Here is a 26,494-nt window from a genome sequence, read left to right on the forward strand (position 1 = left end):
TGAGCTAAGCAGTCAATAAAAAAATTGTTAAAACAGTAATAAAACTAAAGAAAAGTAAAGCAAGGAAATAATAAAGACCAGAAAATGATGCAATAAAAATAAGAATATAATAGAACAGATTAAAAAATCTGTTTCTTAAAAAAATAAAATAAAATAAAATACCATTTTACCAGATTGATCATGAAATAAGGGAGAAAACACATTTTGGAATGAAAAGTGTGTACCTATCAATAAAAGAGATGGAAGAAAGCAGTATGATTAACTCTGTACCCATAAATTTTAAAAGAGACAAAACAGAATCTTTTTTACCCAAACTTACTTTAAATACAAATAAAATTTGAATAAATCCTGAAAATGTAAATTAATTAATTCAGTGATTAAAATTTTATTCACAGAAAAACAACCTAAACAAACCTAAATAAAACAGCCCTGATGTTTTCATGACTAGATGCTTCCAAACATTTAAATAACAGGTATCTCATATTATTTCATACAATTTATGCCAGAAAACAGATAGAGAAGCCACCCACCCAACTCATTTTATAATGCTAGTATATTCCTTATACTAAACCAGAAAGGTCAGCATCAGAAGGGAAAATTTTATATGGCAATTTTATTTATGATCTAGATTCTAAATCCCAAATATAATTATCAAATCCAAACCAGCTGAGTATTTAAAAATTTGTGCTAATTCCAGAAATACCAGGAATTTCACATTAGAAAAATATAATTCAACATATTGGACAAAAATAGAAAAAAAATGTGATCATCTCAGTAGATGAAGAAAATGCATTTGACATAATTCAATACACATATATAATTTTAAAAAAATATTCTTAACTGACTAGATATAGACAAGAACTTTAACCTGATAAAAGGAATCAACCAAAAACACACAAACAATATACTTAAAAGGTGTAACAGTGAAGGAATTATTTAGATTCAGAGAAAAAAAAAACAAGAGTGGCTACTAAAACATTTAATATATAGTGATAAAGGTATATTAATCAATGCATTAAGATAGGAAAAATAAATAAAATAAATAACTCTTGGAAAGGAAAAACGTAACTGTCCTCAGTCATGAACACTATGGTTATCTTCATAGAAAATCCAAGAGAGTTTGCAGTTTACTAAAAATAATAAAATATTTCAGCAGGTCGTTGTATACAAGATTAATATTTATAAATTAATTTTGTTCCTATATGCTAGCAACCAAAATTAGAAAGCTTTTTTAAAATATACAATAGCAAGAAAAATGTATAGTGACTACTGCTTATAGCCATGAAATAATAACTAATATGGGAATAGCCCACTTACCATGAACAACTAGGAAACTGGAAAAATTATAGGAAATACCTGTTTGGGTGAATTATACAGCAGGCAGCATATGCCTGTGATCCCTGAGATAAAAGAAAAAAGAAGAGAAATTACAATAATCCCAGTTTTCTAACTGAAGTTACTTCCAGAGCATGGTTCAGGGAGCAGAATCCCAAGCAGAGTACAGAGGTCTCGCTAAGATTAACAGACAGAAAGAAGAGTTCAGAAAGGCCAAGATGGCTGAAATTCGTTTAACAGAATACCAGAAAGAAAAGAGCTATGGCAAAACAAAACAAAACAAAACAAAACAAAACAAAACAAAACAAAACAAAACACACATCCAAAAATCTGAATACAGGTTCTCTTGAATCTTTGGCTGAATACTAAGCTTTGCCTGTGCAAGGTGACACTCTACACAAACCAAAGAACTACCAGGGAAAGAACAAATACAATGAATTCAAAACTAAATAATAATCACAGCTTACACATGGCTGGGATGTAAAGTCTGGGATTGTCGAAACTGGAGAAAAAAGTAAGACCAAACTATGTGTTATCTACGGGATACTCACTTTAATTACAGACACGTACAAATGTTATATTATAAAGTTGTAGGATTGGATTAAACATGATGGAGTGAGAGATGTCCCCAGATGTCTCCCCTTGAAACAACAATAAGCTGAACATCTAAAACTCAACAAAAAACACCCAAACTTCACACCAGCACGTCTGAGCATGGGATCTGCATATAAGAGCTACCATAGGTCAGAACCCCGGGTATCAGGTGGTGAACTTGAAGAAATAAAGCAGCTGCCTCTCACAGCGAGAGCTCCCTGTAGGAGGAGGGGGAGAGGAAAAGAAGCGGCGAGTTCCCTAAACAGCCCTGCCTGGGAGTGCTATGAGCTCCACAAGGCCTGTGGCATTGCCCACTCATCAGGGCAGAAGGCACAGAAACAGGGACGGCAGAAAAGCGGGGACAGCAGAGAAACAACAGTTGATTTTTACCAGCCCCAGTTGCAAAACTGAGGCTGGGCCGCATCCTCCAACCCCCAACCCAGAGGGCCTCTCCACCCATACCTTCCCAGATGGAATGCCGCGGGGCCCCAAGGGAATCTGAGCAAACACTACCCAAACTGTCGCTGACACTGACAGGAACTGAGAATGAGGATGGCGAGCGTGGTTAAATATCTATAAAGAAAAAAAAGACAACATTAAGACTTTATATAAAGCAGAGATCCAAGAGGCTTAGATGCCACCTACTGAAAACCAAAAGAAAAATACCTTATTTGCAACAGGCTAGGGACCATTATATAATAAATCTTTCTGGAAAAAAAAAAAAAGCAGAACACTTCCATTAATGCCCAGGCAGAGAAGAAGTCCATTAAACACCATGAACAACCAAGGTGACAAGGCATCTCAGAAACTGAAACTAGACTGTTGTCTATCACCATACAACAAAATTAACTCAAAATGGATAAAGAACCGGAATATAAGACTTGAAACAATAAAATGAATAGAAGAAAACATAGGAACTAAACTCAAGGACCTTGGACTTAAAGAAGATTTTATGAATTTTGCCTCAAAGGCAAGGGAAGTAAGAGCAGAAATAAATAAATGGGACTACATCAAACTAAAAAGCTTCTGCTCGGCAAAAGAAACCATCAACAAGGTAAAGAGACAACCATCCAAATGGGAAAATATATTTTGCAAGCAATGCCTTGGATAAGGGCCTAATATCCAAATTATACAAAGAACTCATACAACACAATAATAACAACAAAAAAACCCAAACGATCCAATCCAAAAATGGGCAGAAGTCCTGAACAGATACTTCTCCCTAGAGGACATACAAATGGCCAACAAATATATAAAAAGATGCTCAACATCGCTAGCTATTAGGGAAATGCTAATCAAAACCACAATGAGATAGCATCTCACACCCGTTAGAATAGCTATCATCAACAGGACAAATAATAACAGATGTTGGAGAGGATGCAGAGAAACAGGAACCCTCATACACTGCTGGTGGGACTACAAATTGGTACAGCTGCTATGGAAAGCGGTATGTAGTTTCCTCAAAAAACTAAGAATTGATCTACCATATGATCCAGCAATCTCTCTATTGGGTATTTACCCCAAAAGCTTGAAAACCCCTTTCCAAAAAGATATTTGCACACCGGTGTTCATAGCAGCATTATTCACAGTGGCCAGGACATGGAAACACTGAAGTGTCCTATGACAGATGATTGTCTAAAGAAGCTGTGGTACATATATACAATGGAATATTATTCAGCCATAAGAAGAGATGAAATACTGCCATTTGCGAAAACACGGATGGACCTCGAGATAATCATACTAAGCAAAATAAGCCAGACAGAAAGGTTGAAAATCACATGAAATCACTTGTATGTGGGATATCAACTTAAAAGCAACAAATGAACAGGACAAACAAACAGAGACTTATAGACATGGACAATGGGCAATGGACTAGTGGTTACCAGAAGGGAGGAGGGAGGGAAGGGGGAGGGAGAAAATAAAAAAATAAAATGTTAAAAAATTATGTATATATAGTATGAAAAAACTAAACTGGCATTTAAAAAAATTAAGTCGTACATCTGAAATTCATATAATGTTATTAATCAGTTACCCCAATAAATTTAATTAAAAAATAAAGACACAGGTTACAAGTAAAAGGATAAAAACATATAAAGTATGTAACCCTAATGATAAAAAGCTTAAGTGGCTAATTAATATCAAAGTAGAGTCCAGGTAAGGAATAGTACCAGGTTTGAAAAAGAGGGACATTTCATAATGATAAAAGAGTCAATCAAGAAGACATAACAATCCTAAATCGGTATACACCTAATTATAAAGCTTTAAAATGAAGTAAAGACTGAAAGAAGAAATAAACAAACCCATATTTACACTCTTCTATCAGTTATCAATAGAGCAAGTAAGTATATACCTCAAGGCATCCAGGTCTTAGTATGCTGCCAAAACACTTGGCCCTGTTTGTTTACAGAATATTGCTCTCAGCAACCACAGAACACACGTATGTCATATCATATGTAACAATCACAGAAATTCAAGATTGGTCGACCATAAAACCAGATTCAGTACATTTAAAGCATTAAAATCATATAGACTATATTCTCTGATTAAAATAAAATTAAATTATAAACCATTAATAAACATCTGGGAAAATCTCAAAATAACATGCTTCTAAATAATCTCTGGGTCAAAGAATAAACCTTTGGAATAGAGTTAAACAAAAGAAATCAGACAATATTTCTAACTGAATGATTACAAAAAATAATTTTTAATTACAAAAACTTCAGTAATATGGTTATAATTTATTAAAATTGCATTATATATATTTATGGTGTTATATAGTTCCATCAAGAAAAGTTATGTCTCTCTAATTATTCAAATCACCTTTTCATGTTTTTAAATAACATTTATTCTTTATAAAGAAAAGAAAACTATACAGTGTTTAGTAGTTAATTAACAAAAATGTGCAAAAACATTATATTCAATAATGGCTTTATCAAAGCATATAAAAGAAGATCTAAATAAATGGAAAGATATGCCATACCGCTGGACGGGAAGTCCCAATATCATAAATTTATCAAATCTCCCCAACTAACCTACAAATTAATGTAATTCTGATCAAAACCCAGTAGCATTTTGTTTTGGTTTGGTTTTCTATACAACCTCACAAGTTAATTACACAATTGCCATGGAAAGCAACGAGTCAGAAATATCCACAAAACTTTTGAAAGATAACAACAATGTTTAAAGGATGTGCCCTCTTAGACATTGAGGCTTATTATAAAGTTATAGTATTCAGGTAAATGGATGATGGAGCAACACATAGGCATAGAATAATGCGACAGAAGAGACTCATTAAGGAACAGATCAGTGCATGAACTGAAATTTGATTTATGACAAAAGAAGCATTATAGTTATGAGCTTCTGAAGTTTCTACGAGAGAGAGAGAGAGAGAGAGAGAGAGAGAGACAGAGACAGAGACAGAGAGACAGGAGAGAGAGACAGAGACAGAGAGAGACAGAGAGAGGGAGAGAGAGAGAGGTGTTTGTTAATATAGCCCTTCTGTGTATTGAGGCAACAAAATTTGTTTGCAAGTTCTTTAAATACAGGGGCTATACTTTATATATTATTTATATTTTTTTGAGAAGGAGTTGAGGACTGGGTTTGAGGCTGGAAGGGCCCTTGATTGGGTAAGGCACTTCCTTATCCAGCCTCATTTTCCCCACTGCAAATATCAGAAAAGCAAAATGTGGAACCTTCATGAATTTGCGTGTCATCCTTGCGCAAGGACCATGCTAATCTTCTGTGTATCGTCCCAACTTTAGCATATGTGCTGCCAAAGAGAGCACTATTTTTGATATTTCTAACAGCATCCAGCTCTGCTAAATATCTGACCACTCTACTTATCCACTGGACAAGACATATAACTTAATGTACTTTGAGTCTTTTCCACTCAGTAATCCATTCTAAAACAAAGACATAAACTTATACCAGTGAAAGAACACACAAAGACTAAAGAAAGATTAAGGCCAATTAAAAATTCTCAGGCCAGCATATGGCCATATTACCCTGAACAAGCCTGATCCCGTCTGATCTCGGACTCTAAGCAGGGTCAGGCCTGGTTAGTACTTGGATGGGAGACCACCTAGGAAGACCAGGTGCTGTAGGCATAAAAAAAATAAGGGATTATAAACTGACAAAGTCCTTGCAATCTGTGAGGTCAACCAAGGCTTGCCTTGCCTAAAAAATAAAAAAATAAAAAAATAATAAATAAAAATAAAAATTCTCAGGGCAAGAGTAGCCAGCCTTCCTATTCAAAGTAATAATTAGTTTAGAAGAGCAGAGTCTGCACTGAGTGCCTTTTACCCAATTCAATGGGGAAAAAAATCTAAAATCTCATCAAATTTTATTACTAAAGTATAAATATAAAGGTCAAGAAGGTCATGCTTGCAAAGTTTTCTTCTTTTTGGGAGGCTGGGCGGTGGTGTGTTGCTCTATCCACTTTCAATTTTCTGGTGTGTAAAGAAATATAGATAGATATAGATAGATATAAATATAGATATAGATATATTTATTACACAAGGTGGATTATGGCACTATAATATGATTTGATTTCTGTAATTAATCACTTTCTCTCTTTGGTTGAGAATCAGTTATGCAGATAGTTTCTAGTGTGATAAGTATGATGACATAGGTCATCAGTGGTCAGTTGGGATAGGATTCACAGTCACAGGAACCTTCACTCTTAATCTCTCAGTCTCAAAACTGCCAGAACCCAATTAGTTATCTGGTCAGGCTCCATGGCAATATCAATCTTCTCTGAAGAGAACTACTGACTTGCAGATCAAATCTGGGCTCCCACTGCTAATGTTCTTGAAACATTTTCAGGGGCCATATCTGAGGCCTGTGTGACACACATAATATGTGCCACCATCTCCCAGTACAAATAGTTCAGAACTAAATTACACTAAAGTTTTAATACTGATTTAGAATCAAAGTGAACACTTTTGAGAGCTATTCCCGAGGACTATTCCAGGACTCAGACCTAAGTTGTTCAATCTTCCATCAACCCTCGACTGCTTTAAAGCGTCTCCGAGTTACTACACCCCGCAGCTGAGGAAGGGGAGAGAAAAGGCCGAAGAGAAACAGAAAAGCAAGATTACGCCTGTCTCTGGATGCAGATCTAGGGTTAGAAAAGTCTTAGAATAAAGGCTACAGCATTGCAATTTCAAGGAATTTACTTACATATTTGTATGCTGATGACCTTTCCAACAAATTCTCTACAAATTCAGATAAATACTTGGACTCATCCACCACTGCCTTTTCTGTTTGAATATGAAGTTAATGAAGCTCTGTGTGAAATGTCTATATTTGTCACATTCTTCAATTTGAAAAAGCAACATTTGCCTGGGACTAAGAGTCCATGTTCCCTTAATCCCTCCTTCGGAGATTACATTTCTTATTTCATGGAAAGTCTCAGCATTTGTGACACCCTCCATAGGAATTTTCATGTTTTTCTTAATCAATACAGGCCACTGGAAAGCATGTTTGGAAAAAAAAATCTGTAGTATGAAGAAATAGTTATAATATTAGCTAAAAAATAAGGTCATGATATTGGTTGGATGTGCTGTATCAGCTCAATCATGTAAAACACAAAGGAACAAATAAAATACTAGGTAGAAAATAGGACTAGAGGGGAAAAATTCAAAGATGTTTTTGGGTGATGGAACTTGGGTGATAATTATTTTTTGCATTTTTAAGTTTGCTATAATTACTGTGTGATATTCAAAATTGAGAAACACTTCTCAAAAATAATATGAAAGCCAGTGTTGAACAGTGAAGAGTCTGGGCTTTCGAATCAACTAGACCTGGGTTCAAATCCCAACTCTACCTCTTTACAGTTGTATGACCTTCGGTGAGTTCCTTCACCTTTCTGATTCTCAATGATCTCAACCATAAAATCTGGGTTATAATACTTACATGTCAAGGTTTTTGTGAGAATTAAGTTAATATATACAAAGTGGCTAGCACTGTTTATGGCACATAGTAGCTGTCAAATTAATAGTAGCTTTAATTAGGGATATTAATATTAACAGCAGCACAAAATCTAAAGGACTGTAAGGAAGATGCATTCTTCTCAGAGAGGGAAGCGATGGCAAAAAAGACCTCTCTGGCAATAGAGAGGGGTCTTTTGATGCCACTTGTAGCAATAATGAGAGAACCTCGAAGTCAGTCTTCATGCAATGGGAGCTGGGTAAATCTAACATGTCATGAATAAGTCATATATCAGGTTTGGGTAGAGAGCTAAGGTCATGGGCAACATGCGGTAGAAGAGAATGACCTTGTAGTGGTACTGAGCTGCATAGAAGCAACATTTATCTCCAGCAGCATTCAGCAGCCCACACGTAAGAATGGAAGAGGAAGGAGATCAGACTGACCCTTGATCGGAGTTTTTCTGGGAACAAAGGAGGACATTAAGCACTAAAGATATTGGCTAGAAAATGTAGTTGAAGTTTTGGACTACTATAGTGTAAAGATAAACTAAGTCAAAAAGTTATGGGCAGGGATGGGAGAAGTTCACTGAGAAAAAAGTACAGCAATCAAAGGGCTGGAATAAATTTGAGGACAAAGAGCAAGGGCATTAAAAATATCATAGAAAGAGCAATGGAAGAATAGGAGGCATAACTGGGGAGAATTCAGTTGAAAATGTCACTGGTAGTTTCTGGTGATACCAAGTACGATCATGAAAAATATCCTTTCAAAAAGAAAGAGCGAGAAAGAGAGCACATCTTCACCCTTCCACATCTGAGGAGGCTGAAGTTAACTAGGTAGTGCTCCACAACCAGGGACAATCGTCATTTCGATGTGGCCGCCTGAATCCCGGGCAGTCACTGGGAGGCCTAAAGAGCTGTTGGGCAGATTTAGTCCTTGTCAGTAGCAACCAGAAAAGTGTTCTGCATATCAGCCTATCCTCCGTGCCTCCCTCTGCCAGTCTGTCAGTCAGCTCGGCCATACTGACAGAGGGAAGGAAACCACTGTGGCCTCCGCAGTGCAATAATGGCCAGAAAACGTTTGGCTCATGTAAATATCATTTAAAATGTTTATGTAGAATTTTAAAGATAACCAGAGAGGGTCTGAAGAAAAGCGAAATGTAGAGGTGGATACATCTTTGACTATCATTCTGGTTATGATACTTGTTTATTTTAAACTAAAAACTTCTAAGTATTTAACATGCCATTGTGGAATAGTCATGCCATATATTTGTAGTTATAAAATGTGCTGTGCATTACCAGGGATCAGCACTTTATACAAAGAAAGAGAGACACACATAGTTTTTATAAACAATTGATCAAGGAAAGTGGTTTTTCAAGTCTCAATATGATTGAGAATTTTTTTTAAGTTTATAGGGGAAAATGCATGATGGCATCCATCAATTTGAATGAAGTCATCTTCTCTAACTCATACCACATTTATGAAAGATATTTAATCAGCAAGAGAATGAAGTATTTACTATTCTGATGTAGATAGTAATGAAGTTAAATGTGTATGGCATAAATATATCAACCAAGTCCGTGGAATTTTCTAATTCATTTTCAATCAAAACTTCTTCAAAAATTGTAACTCATAAGACTATATTTCACCATTCACTCATCCATCTTAAGGGAACATCATTTTTCAATGGATTAAATCAAGAACAAAAATTAACCTAGACAAGACTATATATAATATGTGTGCCACATATCATGCCAAGTAAGCCACGAAAGGGTAAATGGCCAATTCAGCTTCAAAGAATATCCAGAAGCAGGATCAGGCTTCTTGATTTCCTTTAGAGTATCCTTACCCAGTGGTTTTTCTTTTCTTGAATCTTGAGTCCTTTCAACAAACTCTCACTGCACAGGCATGGGCCCTGGCCTGGGGGAAGTGATGAGCAAAGCAGGCAATGAAGGAAATGAGCCCATTTGCGCGGGAGTACGCATACTTACATAGGTTAAGTGTTCACTGTTCACTGGACCAAGGCTGAGGCTCATTCTGTACTCATTCTGTGGTCATTCTGAGGACAGTCAGGTCAGTTGGGTCCACTGTTGTAGTCCCAGCACCTCAAACTGTCTCTAGCAAAAACCCATGCTGAATAAATGTTTGTTGAATGAATAAATGAAGAAAGAAACACTGAGTTTTACCTGGTAAAATGGTAGCAAGCAGCCAAAGGTTGCTGAACACCTCTCACCCAGCTAATCCTCTTCCAAAAGGATAGGGGGAAAAAAGGCAAACCCAGATCCACAGAGAAACAGTCCTATCTAAAAGTGCATCTTATTGGTTTTGACCTTTTGAGAATTCTGCATGGCCTGTTCTCTTAGCCTGAGGCAATAACGAATACTAAGAGGCAAAAGGTTTTTTACAAGCTTCAACATTCTGGCCAAATATTTCAAGTTTCTATAGGGCACAGTAAAGGCTGAACCTGGCCCTGAAGGAGATCAGCAGTCCATTAAATTCGTTGTCCGAGTCTTATTCCAATTAAGTCTCTGGATCTTCCATAAAACCCTTCCAAGGTCCTGCCACTTCTGAAATTTCAGCAATTTCTTCAATCCCTGTCCCCTCTACACCTTGGCAGCACACGGGCTTACCGGGAAGAACGACACCTACATAAATCCACCGATTCAAGGCAGGGAGATTATCACTACTGGACTAGAAATTTCACAGTAGATGGCATCTGAGATAACTGCATAATGGATCCAGAAGTTATCTACCGGTGAACAGAGAGGAAAGGACATAGCAGGCAGAAAACATCAGGGTATTGTGACACTGAACTGTTCTTACTGCTTCCTAGTGTGTGAACTCGGGCAAGTTACTTGCGCTTTCTGGGCCTGTTTCGTCATCTATAAAATGGGAATAATAATAGCACTATTTTACACAGGGCTGTTATGAAGATTCACCGAAATAATAGATAGCGAAGTGCCCAGCCTAGTGCCAGATATAAAGTAAGGCCTCAATAAATATTTTTAAACCAAGTGTGATAACAGACAGTGAAAGAGTGGTTACCAGGGGCTTGAGGGAGCAGGGTTTGGGGAGATATTATTTAATGAAGATAAAGTTTCAGCTTGAGATGATGAAAAAGTTTGGAGATGGAGAGTGGTGATGGCTGCACAGCACTGTCAATGTACTTAATGTCACTTGATTGTATTAAAATTGCTTTAAAATGGTTAAGTGGTCAATTTTATGTTATCTTATCTATATTTTAAGATGACAATAAAAATGCAAAACAAAAACAAAACTACAGTTCAAGGCCTGCTCAGCAAACAGCACAGTATAAGAATACTCAGAAAAGCAGGTTGGGGCTAGAAGTAAAGACCTTTAACTCTCAGGTTGAGGAAACGTGTGAACTTGATCTATCCTAGTGCCCCATGGGGACACTTGGAAGTACTATGACTTGAATTAGTATTTTACAAAGATATAATTGATACTGATTTTTATAAAGATCACCCTGAGGCTAGATTAGATGGTTAGAAAGAAGTTGAAGCTGCGAGAAGGGATGCCAGTTAGGCTTCTGCAAAGTGTGTGCCCCCCAGCCCAGCAGGATTTGTCTTACCTGAAAGCAAATTCTCAGCCTGCGCAGACCTGGTGAATCAGAATCCCTGTGGTACAAGATCTCCAGGTAATGCCCATGCACATGAAACTTTGAGAAGCACTGGGATCAAAGACCCGAAGAGTCCAACTGAGAGAGACTGAGGACTTGCGGTGGGACAGTAGTAACAGAGATGGAGTCATAATCAACATTTATGGAACTTACTACCTACAAGCTAGGTTCTGTATATTTCAAACATCACCATTTAATCCTCATTACAGCCCTGGACGATATGTGCTATTTATTCTCATTTCCCACATGGAATACTATTCAGCTATGGCAAAGAAAATCTTGCCTGTCACTGGCAAGAACATGGATAGATCTTGAGAGCATTATGCTAAGTGAAATAAATCAAATGGAGAAGGACAAATACTGTGTGATCTCAGTTACATGTGGAACTTAAGTAATTAAAAAAAAACTAATGGAAACAGAGAGCAGATCGGTGGTTGTCAGAGGTGGGGAAAATGGGTGAAGGGGTCAAAAAGTACAAAGTTCCAGTAATAAAATAAATAAGTCCTGAGGATATACAGCATGGTGACTATAGTTAAAAATACTGTATTGTATATTTGAAAGTTGCTAAGAGTAGTCTTAAAATTTCTCACACAAGGAAATAAATTTTTGTAACTGTGTTTTGACGGATGTTAACTAAAGTTATTGTGATCATTTTGCAATATATACAGATGTCAAATCATTATGTTGTACACCTGAAGCTTATACAACATTGTATGTCAATTATATCACAATGTTATGTGCCAAAACTAGAAAAATATTTTAGATTTGAGTTAAAGTAACTTGTCTGAGATTACACTGCTAGTACCTGAGAGAACTGGGATTTGAATCAGTCTGTAAACATTTGCTTCATCATCTCCTCTGTACTGCTTTTCAAACCTCAGGGAAAAGGAGCTTTCCCTGTCTTGCTACTTTACACACTTTCTCTGTTATTAAACTCTGAGATAATTACTCTGGAAACTCTCTAAACTATTTTGGAGGCCCAACTACATATAAATAAATGGGAAACTTCTGAGCTCTCCAGCTTTCCACTCAGATGTAATCTTCTACTTCCTATCCCCCAGCCTTTGCCTGGGTTATACATGAAGCCTCTAAGTAATCTGCTTTCTCAGCCATGGTCAAACTGAACATCCCTTCCACATCTCTGTCCTCCATAATCCCAAGGCTATGCAGGAATTCAGCTGATATTTAATGCTTTTTTCCTTTCCCTTCCTTATTTATCAACAGAACTCAACATTGCCTTCCGTTGGTTGTAACAACAGAAATTCACCAGAACTAAATTTCCATGACATTGTACAATAATCCTCCAAAAGGAGTAGAAAGTCAAATTCTTCATCTTTACCAAGGTATTAGCAGAGAAAATCCCAGTTATATGATAGAACTCAAGCATAAGCATCATCGACCTATCCCTGGCAAATGAAGGTTGCCAAGTTACCTTTCATAACTCTCCCTCCCTTCTCTGCCCTCATCTGGGCCCATTTGATCAGCATCCACAGCCTGACTATGAATACTACCTCAGCACTGCGGCTCACACCTGCCTGCTCCTATCCTCCATGACAGACCTCAAGCTCAGGCCTTTAACTTCAATTCCTCATGGTGGGTCTCCACTCTTGCCCTGCTCCAGTCCACCCTCATCTAGCAGCCAACATGATCCAATACACCAACCTAATCCTGTCTCCCCTTCTAAGGCCCTCCCTTGGATCCCCCACTATCCCAGAGTTACAGAGAGGCCCTGATCTCTGCAGCTTGTTTGATTCTCACATTTCTATAAAGTATGCTCTGATGTTATCATCTCAGATTCTCAGAAGACTGAGGCACAGAAAGGTAGCTCAAGATAATCCAGCTAGTAAATGGTATATTTGAATCCAGAGAGTCTGATATTGGAGTTAAAATCTATGCTAGACTGCCTTCCACCCCTACGTCACTATTTCTAAGAAGTCTTCCCAGATTTCCCCTAAGTCTTTCCTTTGAAGACCCCTATACAAACTGTGCCCTGCATACATTAGAATGTAAAGTTCCTTAGGGCAGATAAATCTGACTGTACTTTCTATATCTTAAAGTACCTAACCATTCTCAAATTACTGGATATTTATTTAGTCCAATTTAATATGCATAAGTACAAAAGATGATATAGAGAATTGATGTTACCTATCATGAGAGTGCTGGAGCAAACTATTTCACCTTAACATATCTCCCTTCTCTTTGTAAAGTTCAGTGACTGAATATGGTCCTATAAACCCAGATAACAGAAGGGAGGAAACAGGAATTTAGAATGTCAAAAAAAATCAAAGGGATGTGGTCACCAGAAATCCTAGGATTTCAGAGAAGAAATGTTTCCAGAGAAATCCAGATGTCCAAAGTGAATTTTGTGTGAGGCTTATGAACCCTATCATGTCTTAAGCCATTTCAAAGGGTTAGAGGGTGGGTAATGGCCTATAGAAGCATTTACAAGATAAATGGATTCCAATTTTCTGGCATCTAATGCTTAAAGTGCTGTATAGTACTATCTTCAGTTGTCCAGTGCTACCTTCACTCCAGACAGGTAAAAGGAAGTTCAGCATTAGGCTGATTTCCACTAAAAGAACAGGTCTCTCTTCCAGACTTCACTTCCTGGAAACATAGAATTAATCCAAAGTCTCTGCTGCTCTGATGTGCCCATTATATTTGCTAGCCACAATAGCCGGATGACAAAACCTTGCATATGAACCCTATATATATCCAGGTGACAAAAAAGATTTTAAAGATTTTAAATAGAATTCAATCAGCTGGTAGAACTTAATGTTTTTCATTATTCCCAAAGCACGTCCTAGTACTAAAAACAGAAATCAATCAGTCTGTGAATTTCCAAAGACGTGTAAAACTGAAAAATATTGCAAACTTCTCAATTTAATTACCAGGAGTATGTTGCTATCCTTCCTCTTTGAAATCACAAAGAAATTAGGGTGGGAATTACTAAGAATCCGTCTTCAGGCCCTTTGCTGTAAGAGTTTCTTGGAGATGAAAACATCCTCATTATAATGTTATTTTTATATTTAAGCAATAAACCTCCCTTGGGATGGGGCGGAGACTCAAGCAAATTTACTAGATTCAGCTTTCTAGTACTAGGAAGATAGAAGATTTTTTGAAAAATTTAACATAATAATATTAGGTGACATTAATTAAGCACTTACTACATCCCAGGCTCTATTATTATCTTCTTACATATGAGGAAAAGGGGGCACAGAGAGGTTAGCTAACTTTCCCAAGACTATCCTGAGAGTCAGTGGCAGAGCCTGAGCATTTACTCCCTAATGTACTGCTCTCCATGACTTAGCACTGGCCTTCTTTCGACACTCTTGCCCATCTGCTAATGCCATGTGTTGTCTCTCACCTACCCTCCCTCCGCCCACCCCCCTCCATTCTCCATCTGTGACCTTTCAGCAGACTAGGAGTATGCACAAATATCTCATGTTTCTCCCAATTCTGGTTCCCCAGCCCATCGACAAACTACTTTGAAGTTCTGTAGCAACCACATTTATGTCCAATAACCTTTCTGCAATTGACCATGTCCTTGCAAACTCACCAAAAATCATAAATATGCTGAGAAGCTGTCTAAACACACCAATGTCCTTCGCTGAAAAACATAAGGGAATTTGGTTTCCATCTTCATGAGGGCCCAGTCCCTTGACAGTGATTTGTGAGACACAAGATTTGAGCATTTGGAATCTGCTCCATAGCAAGGAGTGACAGACAGTCCAGTATACTTTGAGACTAGACAGCATCAAGGCTGAAGTGCAACAGCACTCTAGCTTTGCAGGTGGTAAAAATGTGAGGTGCATTCAATCAACTTTTTCCCAACTCTCCTCCCTCCAGTGGTTGGAGATGATGGGTTCCAAGCCCATGCTACACCTCTCTACCACCCAAGAGCTCTCCCAGATCCCCTTTGGGTATTTATTGCTGTCATCATCAAAGTGGGCTGTGACATTCAAACCAAGGCTAATACTCTTAGGCTCACTCAAGACTCAAGAACACATCGTTGAAAATACTACCCCTGAAATTTCCTCGAGTCAGATATTTACACAGAAAATTTTTCCTGTGTATCCTTCATACATCATAACTTTGTCCTATCCATTTCAGCTACTCATTGATACTGCACAACACTGAGCTAACAAAGCTGGCTGTGCATTGCCTCTCTCTCCAGGCTTAGACAATGGACATTTTCTTCCTCTACCCTGCTCATTTTCTCTCCCCTTTTTTCATCATTTATTCACCATGTTCCAATATTGGTTCATCTCTAAAGAATCAACCCAAGAATTTATCAAAAATGAAGAACAAGAAACTCCGAAGTGTACTCAATAATTCATCTGTTAAAAAAAAAAAAAGGAGTAAAGGGAAGATATTAAAGAGAAAAAGTCAACAGGAGAAAATCTTATATCTTAATATCCTGGTTCTCTTTATCAGATAGCCCTTATGTAAAAGGTAGACATTTAATTGTGTAAGTAAAGGAATGCCTCCCCTCATCAGAAAGCATCTTTCCTGAAGAGTTGTAAGTCAAATCCCACTTATTCGTTCGACATTTAAGAGTCATTTTCTAGTGCAGACTCTATGGTAGACTCTGGGACATAAAGGGATCAAGTTGATATTGACTGCCCTTTGAGAGATCAGACTTGTAAATAGATAACTAACTAGAATACAAGGTCAAAATTGGTGAAATTTAAATTCACAGAAAGTGTTCTGAAAGCTGGGAGGAGAGAAGAGAGAGGAGAAGCACAGACAGAACACAGGAACAGAGGCACAGAAAGCAGAATCTGATGTTACAGGCAGGTAAGAACTCAGAATAAAGTGATCTTACTTTTTCTTAATGCCACTCCCTTCTGCCACGGTGAAGCTCAGGTTTCCTTGGCTAGTGGGAAGCTCAGACAGTCATTCTTAGGATCACAGAGAAAGTAGACTTGAAATCGCTACAGGGAAGAGGAGAGCAAACTGTTATCAAAGACACACTCTTTTAATCCATTATATTTCAATGGAAGTTCAATTTCAATCCACTGAGGTAAACCAACATGCATAATCCTGTCTACCAATCAAAATAATGTAAAGCACTACAATATAGCCTCTGACATTCTAGAAGAAAAGACATTCTTTCTTTTCTTTCTTTCTTTCTTACCTTTTTTTCTGTGTGGGGAACCACTGGCCCCAGGAAAGTGGCCTGCTGCTAAAGAATGGCCCCTGTCTAAACACGCCTAGAGGTCCTGGGTGCCTGACAGCATGTGTGATGGTGGAGTATAAGGATAGGCCAAAAACACAAGCAGGGACTTCCAGGGGTCACTCCAGGCTGCCAGGGTCCATACTGCTCCTAAACTGAAATGCTAATCAAGAAGCTCTTTCTTGCCTACACATCTTCCCTGGACTCCTCATCCTCACTTTCACCCCAAAATTGTTATTAAATGAGTGAATAAGTGAGTAAATGAAGTAACCATGCTTTCATATTATTTAAAGCACAGGAATTTGCAAATGACTATGTAAAAAAATGGAGCTAAATCAAGATTATCTCCATGTTACTCTCATGTCCATTTTAGTATGTTTCCTTCCCTAAAATGTCCATGGCTTTCAGGCTTCCTGCAGTTAGTCCTTCACTCCTTACAAAAGCTTACCACTAATTTATCCTTGACATCTGTGTAACAGTTTAAAAACTCTTCCATTATTAATTATGTACAGGTAAAATCTTATTGTACATTATATTCGAATTTATAGGAACTAAAGGTTATTCTAGTCACTCACCCAATTTAAACATTCAATTAAAATGACCAAAATACACCACAACTAGATAAGAGGCTTATGTTAAACTTTGAAGTTTTTCACTTACGAGCTTTTACTGGCTCATAAGACATAGATCTAATGTGGACAATTTACGATGAAATTGTCCACATCAGATCTATTTTATATGCAATATCGACACATGCTGACTTTCAAGAATTATGTAAGAATATGGAAGTAAGCTAGGTGTCCATCAATAGATGAATGGATAAAGAGGATATGGTATGTATATATACAAAGGAATATTATACAGCAATAAAAAATAAAATCTTGCAATTTGTGATAACATGGATGGATCTAGAGGGTAGAGTGTTACATTTAGAGTGACCAAGTAGACTCTATTAAGATAAAACATAATTTGTATTTGAAATCTGTAACTGGCGAAAATCGAGGACATCTGTACAGTTTTTTTTATTCATGCTATACAATTCCACATGTATTTAATTCACAAGTGTTAAGAATAGATTGTGACTACTTGAATGTTTTAAGCTGTGCTTTAAATCTAACTGAGCATGTCTCAATTGTATGAACTGTTGATTAATTCAGGTGTTATTTAAAAATGCAGCTCATGACTTAGATTTTCCTCAATCACTTACAGCTTGCCAATCAGTTTTAAAACACAGAGGTCTCTTACTTTAGATCACAAGCGCACAGTAATATATAAAAGTTAAGTATAAAAGAAAAACATAAAAGATAAAAAGCATTTTTTTTACGCAAGAATGAGATGAAGAAATCAATGAGTGTTACCTTGGACACTAGAGAGTCTATCCAGATGACCTATGAAGAAATAGATGTTTCTAAATCAAAAATAGCCCTGCTAGAAACAGAACGGAAGTCAATAATCATGTAACCACACATTTAAAATAAAGATAAGAGAACCTTTTTCAACTACCAAGACTTTCTAGGTTAGAACTGACCTTTCCATACAGCACTATGATTCTCATAGCAATGACAGGGAGTGGAGAACCAGGGATTGCTCCTCACCCGAGAATGCTCTTAAAGTGCTTCTGCATGAAGGTGAATTTCCTTAGTCTCCTCCTAATTCTGGTTCCCTTCAATCACCATATCATTCTACTTGACAAAAGGAGATGAGCTTTCTTATGCTGTCTTGTCCAGCGGCCTTGATCCAAGCCCTAGAGGTGATGTTAAACTTTTTCTCCATACAAACTCTCCTTTTTGTGCAATTAAACAAAAGCTTTTACTTGTAACCATTAACTTGGTTTATAGATATAGAAGTGAACGTTGATGTTCATCAATTTCTTCTCACAGGTGCTATGGACTTAGTTCACATTAGGCATGGAATATTCTTGCCTCTTTTGAGGGACATACAATCCTTGCACTATCTGGATAGTATCAAGGCTAAAGACAAATAGCAATGTCCCCAAATAGAAATCTGTTTCTGATATCTGTCAAGCATACCCCCATAGTATCTATGAGGCCTGAAGGTATCTAAGGATCTGGATCTATGGGTTTGGTCCCCCAAAAATATCATTTTTCCAAATTTTTCCAGATTCGTCTAGAATGCTCTCTCATGCATGCGCTCCTAAGATTCCTCCTACTCGAGCCCTTTAGAGCTCATTGTGTACCACTCTCTCAGGGCGCTTGTCATTTTCTAGAATGCCTGGTCACTATTCAAACCCTTGTCAGTCTCCCCCATTGGAACATGACACAAGGCCAGAATCTGGTCCCATTATTCCCTGTCCTCAGACCCCAACACAAACTAAAAGCTCAAGAAGCATCCACTGAAGGGAATCAGGGCTATTCAATAGATGACCTTGGTTCACATTAGCCCAAGAGCATTTGCAAAAACCCAGCTGTGACAATGGGTGCCAGTCCTGCGTGCCAGTCACCAGTGGAATGAACATTGTGCGGTGACACTCACGCACAATGTTCATTCCACTGGTGACTGGCACGCAGGACTACTTGTTTGGTACAGTTCTGATCTTGAGGAAGATCCTCTGACAAGATTTGTCACTTGAAACCATGACGAATCAAGCAAGAGTGGTGATAAGGACTTTGGCACCCGCACAGTTCGACAGGTTTGGATTTGGTTTAGTTTCCTAAGCTGATTCTATGTCGTTACCTCATTGCAGGTAAGATCATGTTTTTAAAAGAATATAAAAGGATCGATTTGTGACTACTCAACAAATATATATCGAATGTGCTCTCATGTCATGGTCACATGTGTTGTCCTCTTTGCAGCTAGCTTTTAAGCAACATCATAGCGAAACTGTTTCAGCCTGTTACCCAAGGCCCTCTACAAATGACACGACTCACCTTTTCAGCTGCACCACTGCTCGTCTTCTGAATTCCAAAAAGTACTCGCCATTACCCAGACACAAGTTCTTCGTTCCCCCATCCAGCCTTTGCTCATGATAGTCATCCTGCCTAGAATGCCTTTCCCTATATATTCACTGATTGCAGCCATATCTGTCCTTCAAGGCACATTCCCCAAAGTACCTTTTCCAAGAAGCCTTTTCTGATCCTTTTTCCTGTACCCTTGATGACACCTGCCCTACTTGGCACTGTATGAAAGTCATGTGCTGACAGTTTCTCCCGTCAGGGCAGGGGAACAGGGTTAGTTCCTGTCTACAACACATGACTGTATGAACTTAGCCTGTAAATCACATTCAGCTGGTTGACAATTGTGACAAGAGCCTGCTCTTTCTCCAGAGACCCTAGGATTCAGAAAAAAATGACCTAAGACGCAGAAAAAGATGTGAGAAAAAAATGTAAGAGCAATAACCTAATATGTGGATAGCATCTCTCTTTACATAAAGATATACTTTAAGCAAGCCATTTAAAGAGCTCTTAGTGAATCACTTAATTAGGAACCTAATTAGGTAAGTTTTCTCTGTCTTCAGTTCATTTTCAGTTTAAAATATTGAGAGCTGATTGGTGAAACAAACCAAAGAAAATGATGCTGGAAGATTCATATACATAAACTCACAGAAATATCTAATTTGAATCAAGAAACTGAAGGTATTACAGATTATCTTGGAGTAGTTTAGGCCACTTTTAGTCCATATTTATTAAAGTTCACTCTACAGCAGGACCTCAGATAACGTCATTTCATTCAACGCCATTTCGTAGGAACTTAAGTCTTGTTTTTACAATTAGTCTATGGTAAAATTGGTTTTGTTATACGTCGTTTCTTCAAGTCATGGGACCTATCGATGACATTAAGTGAGGACTTACTGTACTTGACTCCATAGGAAGTTGCCAAGGAAACAAGAATTCTGTTTTCAGGACGTTGAGTCCTACGCTTCAGGTTTCCAGGCAAATCAAGGTGTCTACAGTGATTTCGAGTGCTTCCATTTATTTATTCGGTTATTCATGTCCAAAATACTTATCTAGTATGGGCAAGGCACTGTGCCAGCTGTTTATTATTGCTGCTGCTGTTGCCTTTGTCATTACGCCTTAAAGTTAAAAGACCTACAGAGAAATAATAATAATTATTATTTCAAAGAAGAGTTACTTCATTATCAAAAGAATTCTCTAAAAGTTGAGTATCGGGAATGTTGAGAAGTATAAGAATCAAATAGGAAAATCAACGTGGTCAGGCAGACTGGGTTCCCTAACTGAAGACATTAGGACTTTTATTTAAGGTGTAAGATAGCTGGGCACTACTGCAAATTTCTGAGGAGGAACTAACAAGATCAGACCAATTTTGAGGCAGATGATCCAGGGAGCTCAAGCAGACAGGCTGAGGAAAGGCTTCAGTTTATATTTATTTATTTATTTATTTATTTATTTATTTATTATTTATTTTTTAGGTTTGAGTTTAGAAGGTAGTTATCACGGATGGAAGAAAAGAAAGTTGCAGGAGAAGATGGATTTCAGACATGCTATGAAAGAGACCAACTAATATGAGAGGACAACAAGTAAAGTAAGAGGCAGATGCGATACTACCATTACGGGCTGGGGACAGTGGAAACTGAAGTGGCTGAAGGTAAAAAGGCCAGAGGTGTTCATTATTAAAAGGAAACTGGGTTATGGAAGAGTCTGGAGAGAGAATTCACCAGATTTGGGTTCTCTTGCATGTTTAGGCATAAATGAAACCTACCCTGTACTTGACAAGAATTATCAATTTCACCCCACAGACATGACAGATAGTTGGACAGATGACTTGGAGATCTCTTCCAGTTTGAAGAATCCATGATTATATAAGACATGTGCACAAAGAAAATATGAAATTCAACTAAACGCCAGAGTGCCCTGTGGCAGTGACCTGAGAAGGAGAAGATAGAACCTTGAAAATATTCCCTTAGAAGGATGGAGGGAGCAAAGAGAAGCAAGGAGAGAGAAGAGAGCCAAACCAAGTGAGGAGGTGAGCGCAGAAAGAGTAGCTTCCCCATTCTGGATAAAAAATAGAAATCCCAGCATCAAAAAGGAAACTGGAAGTAAGCGGAAGCAACAGATAAAAATGCTATACATTTTTCACAATGTCGAATAACAATTTCAGCAATACTGAACTCTATGCCACTTCGGTGGTTCCATTTGAGGAATAATTTGTCCATTGTCAATAATACCTTAAGCACAAGGTTTTGCCAGTGTTCAATTTATCAGCAATGGCATTTACGATCCACTTTTCCTCCTAGAAACACCTAACCTGGGTGATCTCCCTCCCAGCCCTGCACAAAGCCTATCTGCCCAGAAAGACTTAGCTGGCTTCTGTCACAAGGGGGGCCTCTGGACAAAGAAGACGGATTTGCATAAAGGTGGTCGGCTGAGTACAGCCCCATTTTAAGGCTGTACAGCACTGAAAAGGCCATTCTCCAACCTGGCACTAATGGAGACCACTGGTCCCCGAGGTAGTGGTGGGGCTGCTTTATTCTGCTGACAATCCACAGTAAAAGAATGAATGAGCCGCCTCCTTTTGGTATAGCTAAGGCAGCTGTTAGCCCACAGGCCTGATAGCTTACTGAATTAGAGGCAGGACAATTGTCAGCCTCAGATCCAAAAAGTGCTCCATAAGAAAGTGCCCACGGCTTGTGCTCCTGGCTGCATGCTAGGTGTTCAAGACACAGGTCCTGGAGACCAACCTCCACGTAGGAAAGAGGCTCTGGGAGCTGCGAGCTCCCACGAAGCCTTTCCCTAGAATACTTCCTAAAGAGATCAAAAACCTTTCAACACTATGATGCCCCCTCAACAGTTCTGGAGAACTCTATAATCATTTCCCATTAGAATGCTGAGGAAGAGCCAGGCTTGTTTCTTTTGCAATTTCATTTTTTATAACAAATTATTTTCGTTTTTCTGTTTTTGAGAGTGTTAAATTTACAAAATAGAACCGAGAATAATTCTACCACTCAGAGGAAAATATCAACATTTCAGACGATTTCTTTCTAGTTTTTTTTTTTTATGTAACTGTGAAAACTCTGTAAATCCAACTTGTTCACAGGGCAAGTCGAACTAATCCCCATTTTTCAACTAAGGGTTAGGAACAAGCCTTTTAGAAATTAGGTGGTTCCTCCTAATTTATTTTAGCCCCCTAGCCTTCAGGTAATTCCCCAGCCTACCCCCCAGTTCTCCTGAATCCTATTCCACTCTTCCACATACCCTAGACTACCTTATCCAAAAAAGCAGGGAAATTCTTTCCCAGAATCTCTTGAATATTTTTAAAGGGAACTACATCCACTAATAAAAACCCATGTGTAATAAAAATAATTTAAGTTCAATAAATGAATTATGTGCCAATATCAAATAAAAGATTAAAAAAATATACATCACTTTAGTAAAAAGGTTCGCTATTTATTAGCCACAGTTCTCAAATTAGAAATAGAGGCCAAAGAAACCTCCATTTACAAAATGAAACACTGTAGACCTCCTCACCTAAAATGATCTCACTAATTGTTGCTGATTCTTGGTCGCACCCATGTCAGACCCCCTGCTCACCACTCCACCTCAGCCCCAACTCCCACACAATTCCTTTACTCAATGCTTATGGTTAAGACATAGCCACATTAAAGTGAGGCTCTGCAAACGCCCTAGCTGAAAGCTCAGTACACTTTAGATACCTTCTATGATCACATATGTTGGCACTTGATTCAAAAAGTTCCAACTTGTTCCTGGGGAATGCATAGAAAAATGAAATAGCTCTCACTGAGAGTTTCCAGATTCTTCCCGGTGATTGACTTTGTTTGTGAATTTCACCTCAAAGTATAATTGTTTTGTGCAGACAGGCTTTTCAATTTACTGGTCAAACTCCTGCTTGTTACTTTAAACCTTTATCATTTCAAAGCACTGTGCGGTCCATGCCATGCAGGACAGCTCACACCTACTTTTCTTGAGAAGATCAGCAAATAGAGCTGATACTAGAGAATGCAAAAGAGTAAACAGCCTAAGCCCTGTCTGCAGAGTATCCAGAGATGTTTCAAAGTTCTCTTAACCCAGTCTCAGGAAGAGAAGGAAGCTCCCACAATTTACTGCCTATTCTAAGGGCTATACCTATTGCTTTCTATGAGGAAACAACTAACTTACAAGTCCATTCTCCCAAATGGAGGACCTGAAGTTAGAGGCTAGCAAATCAAAAAACAAAACCATATATAAACATATTTTTTCTCCCTTTAAGTCGCCCTTTAAAAATTATCAATCCAGTAGCTTAACTAGGGGAGGTTGCAAAACTACTGGATATCAACAATATTCTTGAAGGCAAAATGCTTGGGATCCAGTCTCAGCTCTGCACTAGCTATGTGACCTTAAGCAAACCACCTGGCCTCTCTGAGCACCTGTTAAATTGTGCTAATCCCTGACCTCTGAACCCCATATGGTCACTCTCACGAAGATCAGACACCATAAAGGAAAGAACTGTGATGGAAAGTCTAAGGCGCATTGCACATCCACGTATTTGGTATCTCAAATAATAAAGTTCACCTTAACTTTGAATGATAAGGTTCAAATTAAGAAGGAGACAAGCAGCAGGATAACACACTGGGAGTTCAACACCTCCTTAAGTGGCCATCTCTTGAAAAACAACAGCATTCATGAATTGGACAAATATTGCAACAAGTAAAACACATTGTCAAAAAAAATAAAAACAAAAAAGAAAAATCTTGGAACATGGGTGCATACATATATTATAGTTAAATATTCATGCAGAGAGAACTACACTAATCCAATACATAAATTTATGCTTTAATTTGCAAAGCTAAATATTAGTTTGATTGAATGTTTTGATCGCAGGTATCGGCAATATGAAAGGTCTGACTGCCCTTAGCTCCCTGCTTTCCCAGAGATATAACTCATATATTTAAATATAGAGTACATTAATTAGTGGTCATGAACACTCTGTAATCAAAAAAAAAACCTGTTAGACTTACAAATATAGATGACAATCTGGTGACAACCAGAGGAGAGTTGAGGGGCTAGGAGAAAGGGGTGAAGGGTTAAAGAAGTACAAATTAGTAGTTGATAAATGGTCATGGGGATGGGGAGCACAGCATAGGAGATGCAGTCAGCTATTTTATTTATCTATGAAGATATACTATACACAGAAACCTTTCCCAGAACTTTTTAAAAACGGATTTTCCTGTTAGAAATAATAACACCAAGAAGGCAAGGATCCAAAAGAGAATCATTTAGTAGTAAAATAACCAGCCAAGATGAGAAAAGCCAAGTGTCCTTCCCTGGATCATCACAACCCCCCAGTGGCCTTATCCACCACCCAAGGTCCCCATGTCGGAGGGAACCACATTTTAAGCCACTGAGGTATACAATCAAAGGGACATCTTCATTTTAATTCAGTTACACATGTAATAACCCCAGTTGCCTAAGCCAGAACCCTGGATGATTCACTGGCCTCCCTGCTCACACTGCTCTCCCACTATCAAGCTGTTAGTACTCCGGGGCTCCTCATCTGCCATCTAAAATTTGAAAAAGGGGGGAAAAATGCACTACTTTGAAGGGTTAATCACTATGTAAAAAGTTGATTCTCTTATTTTATTTTACTTAAAGAAATAAGTTGAAAAATAACAATGCAAAATTTCCCTAATTAATGCAGTGAAAAGTATTTTTGCTTTCATATTCCTTCTTCATGTGTGGGTTCAGAGAAATTAGTGATTTACAGCTGAATAAGCTCCAGAAAAATGGCAGGAAAACTACACAGACCTTGCTCTCTCCTTTTTCTGTTTCCTCTTTTTTCTCTCCAGTCTTTACCAGATCTCACAGGTATCCTCTTCTGTTTCAGGTTTTGCTTCCACCAGAGAAAGAGCAAAATTTCTTGAAATTTTAATTATTTCCTACTTTGCTTACAACCTTCAAATCACTTGACGCCTTTAATCTGCTTCCCTAGTTTGCTAGCCACTAACCTCACTATCACCACATGCAGAGGGTCATCTAAGCATTGTTTTCAAATATTTAAGAGCTGACCAGATTTTACGGCTATGTTTTTTTTTTCTTTTTAATATTTCTATTTTCAAATTCCTAGCTCATGGCTTCCCGGTAGTTTTACTTTCAGAGTTATAAACGATGTCACTATTTTGAAGCAGAATTTGAATTTATAGGATAAAGGCAGTACATGTTTGTTGATAACAAAGTAAAATTAAGGACCAACGGTAAAATAACTCATTAACTTCCTGTAGCTATACATTGTGTTTATGTAGTCCAATTATGAAATAAAAACCCCATTTCTTAAAAGCCGCTGCTGCCTTTCCCTAACCATTAGGTTCAGAACATGCCATTCTATCTTTCACTGACAAAAAATTCAAAACTTCATGAGTTCCTTCCCCTTCTCACCCAACTTGGCCACATTCCTCAAAGAAAGAACAGTTTCAGAAATATCGATTTCAACACAAACATAAATTGTTCTACCGACCGTAAAAATTTTTTCTTTCACTCTCAGATACACATCGCCAAAGCCCTATCACTGGGGGCAGAAGGACCTCAAGTGGATCTTTTGAAAATCCACCCTTGCGACATGGCCTTCAAAACTGGAAAATCTGGGATTTCACAGTGCACCAACCGCTGCTCGGTCTACTAACGTCAGGTAAATGTCCCACCTCAACCGTCCTAATGGCCACCCTCGCGTCTGCCCAGAACAGCCTCTGCCTCTGCTACTCACTCCCGTCGAAAATCTGTTTCTGAGGTTTAGTCTACTGTTGGCAACTTTCCCATATTTTCTGAAGAAGAGTCAACGGGTGCCTCCTGCAGATGGCGGCCTCATGGAGGACGGCATCCAAATGCAGGGTTCCCCTCCCCCTGCCGGCACAC

General features: G+C 38.1%; 2 non-coding genes across 2 annotated transcripts; one reads left to right on the forward strand and one right to left on the reverse strand.

Moving 5' to 3' along the window:
• Positions 1–5,607: 5,607 nt before the first annotated feature.
• On the reverse strand, positions 5,608–5,714 carry LOC120611523 (U6 spliceosomal RNA). Its single transcript, XR_005655221.1, has one exon. It is a non-coding gene; the product is annotated as a U6 spliceosomal RNA (small nuclear RNA).
• A 202-nt stretch (positions 5,715–5,916) lies between these two features.
• LOC120611521 (5S ribosomal RNA) lies at positions 5,917–6,035 on the forward strand. Its single transcript, XR_005655219.1, has one exon. It is a non-coding gene; the product is annotated as a 5S ribosomal RNA (ribosomal RNA).
• The last annotated feature ends 20,459 nt before the right edge of the window (positions 6,036–26,494 follow it).

This window comes from Pteropus medius, unplaced genomic scaffold (assembly GCF_902729225.1).
Source record: "Pteropus medius unplaced genomic scaffold, Ma_sr-lr_union100, whole genome shotgun sequence".
NCBI lineage: Eukaryota > Metazoa > Chordata > Mammalia > Chiroptera > Pteropodidae > Pteropus > Pteropus medius.